Source organism: Triticum dicoccoides, chromosome 5A, assembly GCF_002162155.2.
Source record: "Triticum dicoccoides isolate Atlit2015 ecotype Zavitan chromosome 5A, WEW_v2.0, whole genome shotgun sequence".
Classification (NCBI taxonomy): Eukaryota; Viridiplantae; Streptophyta; class Magnoliopsida; order Poales; family Poaceae; genus Triticum; species Triticum dicoccoides.
The window spans coordinates 123,280,917-123,291,728 of NC_041388.1; the positions used below are offsets into that span (position 1 = coordinate 123,280,917).

General features: G+C 50.2%; 1 pseudogene; it reads right to left on the reverse strand.

Moving 5' to 3' along the window:
- The window catches only part of LOC119299271, a 1,868-nt pseudogene extending 1,198 nt beyond the window's left edge, over nt 1–670 (reverse strand).
- Between the last annotated feature and the right edge of the window lie 10,142 nt (nt 671–10,812).

Genomic DNA, 10,812 nt, shown 5'->3' on the forward strand with positions numbered 1-10,812 from the left:
CACCAGTCCTGGATCATGTGGCGCGTGGCGTTGTTGGGGACGAGGTCGGCGAGCCACACAGGGCCGCCGGTGATGGGGCACGTGTCGCGCCCCCGTACCAGCCACCTCTCCCGGCCATTGTTGATGCCCGTAGGTGCCTTGACCGGGTCCTTCATGAGCTCAAGCGAGATCGGGCACCGGAAGTGCGCCGGCATCGCCAGCTCCTCATCGTTCCCGGCATCCGCCACCTGCCCTCGTCGTTAGCCATGCGTGGATTGGGAGCGATGGTGCGTAGGTTCGTGGGCGGAGCGGCGGCGACTTTTCACGCGATAGAGACAGGAGCGAGGGGTGACCGAGAGCACGACGTGCGTTAGTGGGCAGTTGTTTCCCTGGTTTGTACGATGGATTATTCCTACGGGGAAGTAGCGATCGCAAGAGGCCCGCATTTTTCGGATCATACCGGCGTTTACGAAGTGCGATCGCAAAGGGGAAGGGGTGGCCGAACCATCACGACGACGGCAGATTCCCCTTTAATAGTACAGATCTGCTGCTCAAGAGGATGACAAAGTTCACACCGAAGGTGTTTGAAGAAATGACCCAGTGGGTGGGAGTGAATTAAATAGTGGTTGTGGCTTGGTAATTTACTTGTGTTTTCTCCCCTCTTGCCTATGATGACATTGTACTGGAGCATCACCGAAAGGCTTGCTGACCTGGTGGAAGAAACATATGTGCTCTCTCGCCTTATTTATTTTGCCACTGTGCAATTCATGCTTGAACATATGATTGTCCTCTATTTAGTGCATATTTCAGTAGTTAGATATTTGAGCAGGAAATGCACGATTCCTGCTACTGTACTATGCTTGAACACATAAGAAAATATGTCCCTCATCCATCACGTGCCTACGAAAAGGGTAAAAGAAAATGAAATATGTACTATATTATGTAGATGGGAGGTGGCGTCCGATGAATTGAGCATTGTATCGCGTGCTGGCAGTGCTACTACATTGATCTGACGACTATTGTTATCTACGCAACTTCATGCCATGGCAAACTGATTTCCGATAGTGAACTTCTACAAATCATACCGTAGCAACATACGAGCATATTTAATACCACACTAAATATGCTGAAAAACATGCTGAGCGAAACGTTATTCACTTAATCTTGGGTTGTGCGTTGATTACTATAATTCAGAAGCTTTAGTTTATTTGGGATCTGGTTGAAAGAGGAAATGAGATGGCCGAGGTTCTAATGGATTTCCCCCAAATCGACAATGACACTGCCTGACATGATGTGAAGAGTGGAGCCGCTTTACTATAGACTGGGAGCCGGCCACGACCCGATGACCCATGGTATGTAGATGATACACCGGTGAGGCGTTGCAAGGGACCAGGAGGAGCTCACGATTTTCCAAGACATGGAGGAGCTTGCCATTTCCAGGCTAGGCCTGCCCGACCTGCTGAGCATGTGGAGGACGCATGTGGATGACTAGGAGTCTGGTGTTTTCTTTGCAGAGAAGCACAAGAGTCCCCCGACGTAACACACACTCTTTTGTTATTGGATATAAAAAATGATGCTTAATGACACATGAAGCAGGTTGTGCGCTTTTTCTTTGCCCGATGCAACGCACGGGCATTTGTCCTAGTTATATATATATATATATATATATATATATATATATATATATATATATATATATATATATATATATATATATATATTATATCTCTCCCTAATAATAATAATAATAATAATAAAGTACGGATTGATTTCGTGGGTTCACCGTCACAATACGCTTCTTCTCGTAAATTTACGCTTTCAGTTTGTATTTAAAACATATTCGAGGTGGTACTAATATTTTCATGTGTTAGCGTTCGTTCATACATCGCCCAGGTGTCCACGATAAAACTCTGACATGGGCCTGAAATTTCATAATAACTACGTACATGCAGCTATCCCAGCCCAGCTAACTGGCCGCAAATAACATGGGCCTTCCCTTATGGGTTGCATGCACGCGAGTGGGCCTCCTTATATTAGATCATACAGAAAAAAAAAATACATTACTGTGGAGAATCGAACGTTAGATCTCTTCTATTTCTTTGGGCTACAACAACCAACTGAGACAAACATCCTACTTGATGAATAATCCCACCTCGCGATTTTAAGGACACACATACCGGTTAATATAGCTAAATAATTAACAAACAGACGTGAAAAGAGAAGAGCTAAATAAGCAGATGGGCTAATTAAGGAAAGGAATATGGCTAAATAGATGCGGCTAATTCAAAGGAAGTATTGTGTGGGCTCGACAGAATATTCAAAGGAAGGATTATGGAAGGATTGTGGTGGGTGGGCTCGGCACAATATTAAAATGGATGGGATCCTTAATAGAAGGCATGGGAAAACAGAAGGAAGAAATTATGTGAGGCTAATAAATAAAAGGAAGGATTTAAATGGGCGGAATCAGGATTGTGTAAGGCTAAAAAGGAAGGTTGAGGGTGCACACACGATATTTATGGAGGAACGAAAATGAGCACGGCAAAAATATCAACATACTTTTTAAATTAATGCTGTATTTGTATGGCTAAAATATTAATGATTTTATTTCTTTATAAGATTTTTACTATTGTCGGTTTGAAATATCAATTAATATACTAGGAGCATTAAGTCCACAAAATTATAAGTTGGTGGGCAAGAGAGACTCGCGAAGCTTTGTAATACAGTATGATGATCAAACCCATAGTTGTGGGATTAATCATGTTCCACATGAATAGATGGGCAAGAGAGACTACCATCGACAATTGTGATGAAAAGAAGAATTAGCGACAACAATGGGTCTCTAGAAATATACATTTTTTTCTACGGTTGCAACGATAACCACCGGTTTTATCGGCACAAACACCTATCAATATCAACAAGCCCAACCACATGGTACGTGTGGTAAGCTACATGAAAACAGAAAAACAAAAAATATCAACAAGCCCAATAATAAAAGCAAATCTCATGCTACTGAGCCCCAAGTATATTCATTATCCTCTTCCATAAATAATATTAATATGTCAATCAATCGTGTGATCTCATTATTTATGTTTTTTTATTAATATTAATTTTATTTATATAGATTAGTCGGTGTCGTGGTTCTAACTCTGACAGTGATGTAGGGGGGTGAATATGGAGAGGCTAGATCTTGGCTATTGGGAAGTTGTTACACGCGAGGTTTACGAGTTCAGGCCCTTCTCAGAGGAAGTAATAGCCCTACGTCTCGGAGCCCGGAGGCGGTCGACTGGATTATGCGTGTATGGATTACAGGGGTCCGAACCCTTCACACTGAGTAGGGGGTGGCTTATATAGAGTTCGCCGGACCCCTCCTGCCCTCAGTAATGCAGGGTTTAAGGTACATTTAAGGTTGGGCGTTACTGGTAACGCCCCCAATAAAGTGCTATAATGATCATAAATACTACTTAACAGCCGACCGTTTGCCTGTGGAGTGACTTTAGGTCTCCTGGCAGTCGAGTGGTTGGCTTCATGGTCAAGTGATAGCTTCTTGGTCGAGTGTCTTGAACCCGTTGAGTGGGATACCTTCAAGTCGATTGAAAGGTGACTTCTTCTAGGGGTGTCCTAGGGTAGGACTCTTTGGTCAGGTCCGTGTCCCTACCCTAGGTACATGTCTTCATCATTAGCCCCCGAATGGATCGAGGTTAGAGTGGGGAAAGAGTTGGGGATCTTTCCGACTGGTTCTTCGGGCTATGTGAGTGCCTCGTTTTGGGTCAATCGTCACAGATGACGTTGCCAACCTTTTTCAGTCGCCTTGATCCATTCCAGGCCTTTCGTCGAGTGAATTTCTTTGTTTGTGACATACCGAGCGCCGGCGCAATCGGGGTCTTCTGTTTTGACAAGGTGTCCCGCGGCCCGCGGATGTCGCGGGATTCGGATTTTGGGAAGCGCACGGGACGGGAGCGGCCGCAGTAATCGGAAGCGATAAAGCGGAAGCCCCTCGATTCTCGCGTCGCCTTTTTCACCACGTACTGCGCGCGCGTCTGCTGCGGGATTTGACTGGATGGCCTGGGCCTACCAGTCAGCCACTCGGAAGCGGTCCCTTATAAATCACTGATTCGGGGTTTTCAAGCAGTGCGCTCTCTTCTCCTCCTTTCTTCCGCCTCTCCCCCTTCGCAAGTCCTTCCGCCACCTATGTTCTCGCCCCAGCGCAGCAGGCCCGTGCGAGACTTCACCGGCGACGATGACGAAGAGCAAGACCTCCGCTTTGGAGCGCGCGAAGAAGGCGGCGGCGGCGGGGAAAGGGAAGAGGTCTACTCGGGGCGGATCCTCCTCCAGGACCGCTTTGCCCGAAGGTTGGATCCAGGGCGACTAGATGCCATCGGTGCTCCGGTAAGAGGATCTCGATGACATGGTCGAGGGGGGAGTCATTCCCCATGAAGCTGCGCATCTTCCAGGGGGAGAGATCAAACCTCAACCCCGCGACGGTGAGTGCGTGCTCCTAGCCACCCACATCGACCGAGGGTTTTCTCTGCCGCCCCATCCTTTCTTCCGGAGTTTCCTGAATTTCTTCGGAGCGCAGCTCCACCACTTCACTCCCAACTCCATTGTCTACCTTGCTGCTTTTCATCTCCATGTGTGAGGCTTTCTTGGGTTGTCGACCCCATTGGGGACTCTTCAAACACATCTTTACCTACCGTTCTCAATCGGTCAAGAAGGCTAAGTCGAGTGACGAGAGGACGCAGGTGATCCAGCTGTGCGGGGGCCTGGCGATCCAGATGAGGGGGAAGAGTTGTTTTCCATCTATCACCTTCCCGGAGTCGGTCCGTGGCTGGCAGTCGACCTGGTTCTACTGCAAGGACGAGGCGACCCCCGGATAGTCGACTGGTCTTCCTCCTTTTTCCCTCGACCGGGACGAGAAGCCTGCCTCTCTGAAAATCGCGCCGGAGGAAAAGGCCCAAGTCAAGGTGCTGGCAGGTCGAGTGGTTGAGCTTGTCCGCGAGGGCGTGACTGGTATGGACCTGCTGGAGGTCTTTCTTCAAAGGCGCATCCAACCGCTCCAGGCCCGTGACCATCCGATGTGGCTGTATTCGGGTCTTGACGACACCACTCGGGTCCACCCGGAGGAGGTCACTAACGAGATGGTGGAGGGATGGCTGTCGAGCATCACGGGGAACAAAGACAACCCCCGAGGAGCCAGGAGGGTAACCCCACTCGACAACTCATATGAGGTGGACCAGGTATGTCTTTGTGCTCCCGACTGATATCTTGTCTTCTGCATTGGTCTTCTTTGAATAAGTCGATTGACTTTCGTCTTTCCTGTTGTTTTCCAGGCGACCACCGAGATGTACTCGACGCCCAACGGGGCACAGGGGTCGACTGAGGAAGGGGAGGCGAGCAGAGGCGAGAGCGGGGACGACCAAGGCGAGTGGGAGTCCGACGGTGAGGGAGAGGGAGGCGACGACATCTTCTCCAGCGAAGGGGAGGAGGAGGAGGTTGAACCCCCCCGCCCGGAGGGGCGATCCAAGCTCACCCACGATCCAGCACGGGAACGTGGCAAGGCGACCGCTCCTGTTGGGCAGTCGTCGAAACGCCCTCGGACCTCTTCTCCTCCGCCGACTGGGAAGGCTCCCAAGCATCCACGAGCGACGCCATCCAAGCCGCCCAAGGCTCTGCCCAAGATGAAGATAGCTGTTCCTACCATTTCCGGGTAATAATAAGACTTGCTTTCCTTTGTCGACCGTGGACGGATCCTTGGTCGATTCACTGAACCAACTGATTGACTTTCGAGATTTGCAGCGGTGCTACTTCTGAGGTCTCCGCCAGGAACGACGACCAAGAGATGGAGGACGCTGTTACCTCCAACCCTGGTACGATTGCTGACGTCCTGCCTTTGAGTCGACTGAACTTTTATTGCTACACTGGTCGATTGAATGTTTTCCTTGTAGCTCCTCCTCATGTTATCGACCTCCCGGATGACGAGGACGACGGTCCGTTGAGAGTGAGGAGGCACAAGAGGGCGTCGGCTGACAAGACCCCCCAATCCGCTCCGGCGTCCGAGGCCGTGGCTCGGGATGGTGGTGACACCCCTCGGGCTTCTGTGACCTTCGCCGTTCCTCTGGCGAGTGCGCGGCCCTCGGCGTCGACTGCGGATCCACCTTCGCTTTTTGCTGCGTACCCCGTCCCTGAGGACCAAGCGGCTGCTACAAAGGAGGCTATACGCCAGGCGGGGATCATGATGGAGCAAGTGAAGATGGCTCGGGAGGCCAGCCAAGCAGCCTATGACGCGAGTTCGGCTCTTCAGAGCAACGTCCAGGTCAGTCGACTCGACACTTGGTCTGTTATTATATGCTGTTTGAAGAGTCTCTTTTCCGAAGATCTTTTGTATCTATATCTGTACACCCAGTGGGTGTGTCTGCCAACCCTTTGGACAAGTGGGGGCACGCTAAGTGCACCCACTGGGTGTAGTCCCCGAGACTACGGTGGACTGCTGGCAGTCGACTGTAGTCTTTACATTGTGTTGCTGTAGCTGTATTTCTTCACTCGGTTTGGTCGGGCCAGGTCGAGTGGAATTGTATCCGGGTGGGGGCACGCTGAGTGGAATTTTTTTTTGGTCGAACCAGTGGGGGCACGCTGAGTGCACCCACTGGGTGTAGTCCCCGAGACTACTGTCGAATGTTTTTGATTCGGCTGTGGTCTTAGAAACGTCATCATTGTCTCTTAGTTACTCAGAAGCAACTTATCTTGGACGTTTGTCGACTGATTTTCCTTTTTATAGAAATCTTGCGAACTTGTAGCTCGCTATACTGAGTTGGAGAATCAGCAGATCCAGCTCAACCTTAACTTGAAGCTTGCTCAGGAGAATTTGAGGAAGGCGCAAGAAGAAGCGAAAGGTATGGCTGGTGAGGTTCTCTATTCTTAACGGGTGGCTTTTCTTTCTTCTCCATTCTTGATGTTGGTTCCACTCGACGCGCCACAGATAAACTGGAGGAAGCTCTGAAGAAGAAGGACCAAGACCTTGCAGAGGCACAGAAGGAGGCCTCAAGCAAAACGAAGCTTGCAGAGGAGAAATTGGCTTCGGTCGGAGCTCTTGAACAGGAGAACTCCAGACTGAAAACCGCTCTCGAGACAGCTTATCGAGATGCCAGTCGACTGAAGAAGGAGAAGATGGCTCTGCACGACAAGGCGGGTGAGCTGGTGGGGAAGGTAAAAGATCTGGAAGCTTATCTCGGTGGACTTGCCAAGAAGTTGTTCGTCATGCTCGAAGGTAATTACTCTGCCCCGACTGTCTTGCAGTTTGCCGAGCCTGCGTAGGGCCACTGTCTTACTCTTGAATCGTGTTTGCAGAATTCTGTCAGAACTTTGAAGAGGAGACCAGTCGAGTGGAGCCAAGCTTGGACCCTGTTAACTCTCTTGTGAAGGATGAGGCTGCCATGAACGTGCTCCGACTGGAGTCTCGTGTTGCCAGCATCGTTGATTATCTGGCTCGGCTGAAAGTTGCAATGTCGCGAATCGACACATCACTCTGGCCTGGGACGACGCTTCAGAATGACCTCGAGTCTCTGATGGCTCGACTTAACGAAGTCCCAGGTCGAGTGGCGGAATGGAAGAAATCTTCTGCTAGATGTGGTGCTGATGTCGCTCTGTCTCTGGTCCGCGTCCATTGCAAGGAGGCGCGAGAAGAAAAGCTGGTGGCCATCCAAGTTGCCAATACCAGGAAGCACAGCTTTTAAGACTTCATGGAGACCTTCATCGCTGCTGCCACCCGCATTGCCGACGGGATCGACTTGGATGAGTTCGTCGCCCCTTCCAGTCCTCCTCCCGAGGAGTGAAAAACTTTGAATTTACCTCGGGATGCCGAGTGGATTTGTAACCGTTTAAACTCCGCTGAGCCGAGGGCTCGAGTACTTTGAGGTCTGGGACCTTCTAGGCTTTTTCTGAACTTGATTTCTCGTTGGATATCTTCACGGTTTGATTCGTCGAGTGGAACTTGATCTTCACTTGGAATAATCTTGTATTTGCGACGCAGCTCCGAGGGAGAAGGTAGCGGTCGACTTGCGGATTGGGTCGAGTCTTGTACTTAGGTGGGCACTAGGCTGTAGCTAAGCCTCCGAGCGAGAGGTTTCCTCTCCACTCAGTAGGATTTTTAAACACTTAGGCGAGCACTCGGCTGCAGCTAAGCCCCCGAGTGGGAGGTTTGCTCTCCACTCGGTAGGATTTTTTCAAACTTAGGCGAGTGCCAGACTGCAGCTAAGTCTCTAGGTGAGAGAACTTAGGCGAGTGCTGGACTGCAGCTAAGCCCCTGAGTGGGAGGATCGCTCTCCACTCGGTAGGATTTTTAAACACTTAGGCGAGCACTGGGCTGCAGCTAAGCCCCCGAGTGGGAGGTTTGCTCTTCACTCGGTAGGATTTTTTCAAACTTAGGCGAGCACTGGGTTGTAGCTAAGCCCCCGAGTGGGAGGTTTGCTCTTCACTCGGTAGGATTTTTTCAAACTTAGGCGAGTGCCGGACTGCAGCTAAGTCTCTAAGTGAGAGAACTTATGCGAGTGCTGGACTGCAGCTAAGCCCCCGAGTGGGAGGTTTGCTCTCCACTCGGTAGGATTTTTAAACACTTAGGCGAGCACTGGGCTGCAGCTAAGCCCCCGAGTGGGAGGTTTGCTCTCCACTCGGTAGGATTTTTAAACACTTAGGCGAGCACTGGGCTGCAGCTAAGCCCCCGAGTGGGAGGTTTGCTCTTCACTCGGTAGGATTTTTTCAAACTTAGGCGAAACGGATTCGCGGCTAAGTCACCCACTGGGGGATTCCGTATGTAAACAAAAGTGACAACAATTGATGGAACACTCTTGCCTTTGATAAAAACGAACTGCAGGAATTTTTCTTATTACATCTCGTCCAAGGAGAGCTCAAGTGTAAAAGGGGCGGAGTAGTTCCGCATTCCAAGCTCGAGGCTCGTCGATCTGGCGATCAACATTGTAGAGGTGATACGCTCCATTGTGGAGGACTCTGGTGATGATGAAGGGGCCTTCCCAAGTAGGAGCAAGCTTGTGTGATTTCTGTTGATCCACTCGGAGGACCAAATCTCCTTCTTGGAAGGCTCGACTCTTCACATTCCGGGCGTGGAATCGATGCAAGTCTTGCTGATAAATGGTCGATCTGATCATGGCCATCTCCCTCTCTTCTTCTAGGAGGTCGACTGCGTCTTGCCGGGCCTGTTCTGCTTCATCTTCGGTGTAAAGCTCGACTCGGGGCGCGTTGTGAAGAAGATCACTTGGCAGAACCGCTTCGGCTCCATAAACCAGAAAGAATGGAGTTCTTCCAGTCGACCGGTTAGGGGTGGTCCTCAATCCCCACAGAACTGACGGAAGCTCGTCGACCCAAGCACCTGCCGCGTGCTTGAGATCATGCATCAGCCGAGGCTTCAGTCCTTTGAGAATCAAACCACTTGCTCTTTAAGCTTGTCCATTCGACTGAGGATGTGCGACCGACGCGTAGTCGACTCGTGTGCCTTGAGAGGCGCAAAAAGCTCTGAACTGGTCCGAATCGAAGTTTGACCCATTGTCAGTGATGATGCTATGAGGGACTCCATATCTGAATGTTAGTCCTCTGACGAAACTGATAGCAGTGCCAGCATCGAGGTTCTTGATAGGCTTGGCTTCAATCCATTTGGTGAACTTGTCGACTGCCACAAGCACATGCGTGAATCCGCTCCTGCCTGTTCTCAGTGGACCAACCATGTCTAGTCCCCAGACAGCAAAGGGCCAGACGACTGGAATGGTCTTCAGGGCTGATGCAGGCTTGTGTGACATGTTGGAGTAGAACTGGCAGCCTCCACATTTGTCGACTATCTCTTTTGCCATCTCATTTGCTCTAGGCCAGTAAAATCCCGCTCGGTATGCTTTAGCCACAATGGTCCGAGAGGACGCATGGTGGCCACAGGTCCCCGAGTGGATATCATCGAGGATTATCCGACCTTCTTCTGGTGTTATGCACTTCTGACCGATTCCAGTCGCGCTTTCTCTATACAACTGCCCCTTTATGACTGTGAAGGCCTTGGATCGGCGGACGATCTGTCGAGCCTCTTCCTCGTCTTCTGGGAGCTCTTTCCTTAGGATATACGCGATGTACGGTATCGTCCAGTCGGGAGTGATTGCCAAGACTTCCATGATTAGGTCGACCACCGCAGGAACTTCGACTTCAGTCGGATCTGTGGCACTTTTCGGTTGTGGGGCTTCTTCTGTGAAAGGATCCTCCTGGACTAACGGCGAGCGGATGTGCTCCAGAAACACATTGCTGGGAATGGCTTCTCTCTTGGAGCCTATTTTTGCCAGATCATCAGCTGCTTGGTTTTTCAGTCGGGGGATGTGATGAAGCTCTAACCCCTCGAATTTCTTTTCTAGCTTTCTCACTGCATTGCAATAACCAGTCATAGCTGGACTTCTGACGTCCCACTCCTTCATCACCTGATTAACCACCAAATCTGAGTCGCCATAGACCATGAGGCGACGGACGCCGAGTGAAATGGCCATGCGCAACCCATACAAAAGTGCTTCATACTCTGCTTCATTGTTGGAGGAATCGAAGTGAATCTGGAGAACATATCTGAGCTTATCTCCTCGGGGGGAGACTAGAACTACCCCAGCACTGGAACCATTCAGCATCTTAGATCCATCGAAGAACATGGTCCAGTGCTCCGAGTGAACTTGAGTCGGAAGTTGCTGTTCAATCCACTCGGCTATGAAATCTGCGATTGCTTGGGACTTGATAGCCTTCTTTGCTTCAAACTTGATATCTAAGGGAAGGAGTTCAATCGCCCACTTGGCCACTCGATCAGTTGCATCT